Raw genomic sequence first — 2488 nt, 5'->3', positions numbered from 1 at the left:
CAAGGGAAACAAAGGCAAAAATAAGTGAATGGGACTATATCTAACTAAAGAGCTTCTGCACAGCAAAAGAAACTGACAACAGAACAAAGAGGCAACTAACCATACAGGAGACGATATTTGCAAACAGTTGCTCCAACAAAGGCTTAATTTCCAAAATATATATAAAGAACTCATAAAACTCAATAAAAAAAAGAACCCAATAAAAAAAATGGGCAGAGGACCTGAAAATACACCGCTCCCAAAAAGACATACAAACAGCCAATAGGTATATGAAAAGATGTTCAACCTCACTAGCAATTAGGGAAATGCAGTTACCACCTCACACACATTGTATAAAACAAAAGCTACTGAGGTAATTTTTTATGTTTGGAGATGAGCATGCCTTTCCTCTAGGGCAGGGGTGGGCAACATTTTTGTGAGTGCGTGCCAAAACCAGAAAAATCTCTGACTCAAAATTCTTCTGCGTGCCAACCCTCATTTTTTGAGAACATGTTGCGTCTACTTGATATCTCTTAAGGTGTACGTATGTGAAAGACCTTGAAGAAATAATAAAATTCATTCAAGCGACAAAAACACAGTATATGATGATGAGACATACATTTATTTTTTAATGTATACATGTACACTGATAGTCCGACAGAAAACTTTATGACTCCGTTTGATATTATCAGTGGGACTTTTGCTGCTGCATCACTGATGACAGAGATTTTACATCAGGTTTATATTTCGTGACCTTCAAAGATATGCACGAGCTACTATTTTCATCAGTCAGGCTACTCCTATTATGAGACTTAACAAAATTCATCACTGAGAACAAAGATTCACAAGTGTAAATAGAAGATTATAAGAGAGGGTTTCGCGTGCCAGCAAAAGTTACTGGCATTCCATGTTTGGCACACGTGCCAGGGGTTGTCCACCCCTGCTCTAGGGCCTAGAGTCTACTAGGCCTTTATTGTGGGAATTTTCATTGATCTGGTCATTAACTGACCTGGGTGTGAATTTGCTGTTAGTGGCCACCCTCAGTGCATTAGTGCCTTCAGATTCCTCCAGTGAACTTGTGTTTGTCTCCCCACCTAACCTCATGTCTTCCTTTTGTGCCTCTTCCCAGGGAAAGTCTGTCTTTTGAGCTCTCCCAGCTATATCCCACTTTTATTCATTGTTTTTAGTCAATTCTTGTTTGTTTGTTTTTTTAAAAAAAGGCTTATTAAATGGTGGTGGACTGTGGGGTGGTGTCTTTTCTGATGTCAAGTCTCAGGCAGGCACTGTGCTCTTGGGTTGTATCACAATGGCCTTCACAAGCCAGGCAGGGCCTCTCCCCATTCCCACCCCCCCAGATGCAGCTGGTTCCCACCAGCATCCACTGGCTCTGATTCAATGCCCTTCCCTTGCAGAAGGGATTTGTTACCTACAGGGGATAAGGGAGATGGATCCATCCAGAGAATTTTTATTTCAGAGACTGTTTTTATTTCTAGATGTGTCTTTTATTATTTTTACTAGAGGCTCAATGCACAAAATTCATGCACTCGGGGTTGGGGGGGGGCGGTTCCTCAGCTTGGCCTGCACACTGTCGCATTCTGGGAGCCCCCAGGGGGGAGTGGGCCTAAGCTGTCAGTCAGACATCCTTAGCACTGCCACAGGGGCAGAAGAGGCTCCTGCCACCACCACTGCACTTGCCAGCCGTGAGCATGGCTTGTGGCTGAGTGGTGCTCCCCCTGTGGGAGCACACTGACCACCAAGGGGCAGCTCCTGCGTTGAGCTCCCTGGTGGTCAGTGCACATCATAGTGAGGGGTTGAGCAGCCCTAGTATATCATTAGCATGTTATTTTATTTTATTTATTTATTTTGTTGTTGTTATTAGTTGATTTATTGGTGATAGTCATTTTTACAGGTGTGAGGTGATATTTCATTTGTTTTATTTTTATTTTTATTTTTTTATTGCTTAAAGTATTACAAAGGGTATTACATATGTGTCAATTTTTCCCCCCGCCCTAGACAGTCCCCTAGCCTCCCCTATCCCCCAGTGTCTTATGTCCATTGGTTATGCTTATATGCATGCATACAAGTCCTTTGGTTGATCTCTTACCCCCCTATAATAGAGACCATTATAAACTTTTGAACAATGATAGATACAGAGGCAGAGCTGCCTCAAACAGATTGTCAAACTGCAGCGGGAAGGCCGGGGAGGGTTGGGGGGCAAGAGGTAGGGGGGTAAGAGCATGTTATTCTTTGATTGGTTGAATGGATGACCAGTTGACTGGACACTTAGCATATTAGGCTTTCATTATATAGGATATTTTCCATTTTATTCGTTTATTATGCCTTTTCCCCTGCCAATCCTTGAGCATATTTATCATGGGTGTTTTAACATCCTTGCCTGATAAGGCCATATGTTTTCTTCACCATTTTTCTTTTTCTATTGACTTCTTTCTCTCCTCATTATAGTTCAATATTGTTCTCTTTCTGGGTATGTCTGGTAATTTTCACCAGA

The sequence above is a fragment of the Myotis myotis genome, unplaced genomic scaffold, assembly GCF_014108235.1.
Source record: "Myotis myotis isolate mMyoMyo1 unplaced genomic scaffold, mMyoMyo1.p scaffold_m19_p_26, whole genome shotgun sequence".
Classification (NCBI taxonomy): Eukaryota; Metazoa; Chordata; class Mammalia; order Chiroptera; family Vespertilionidae; genus Myotis; species Myotis myotis.
This window is presented reverse-complemented; position numbering follows the sequence as displayed.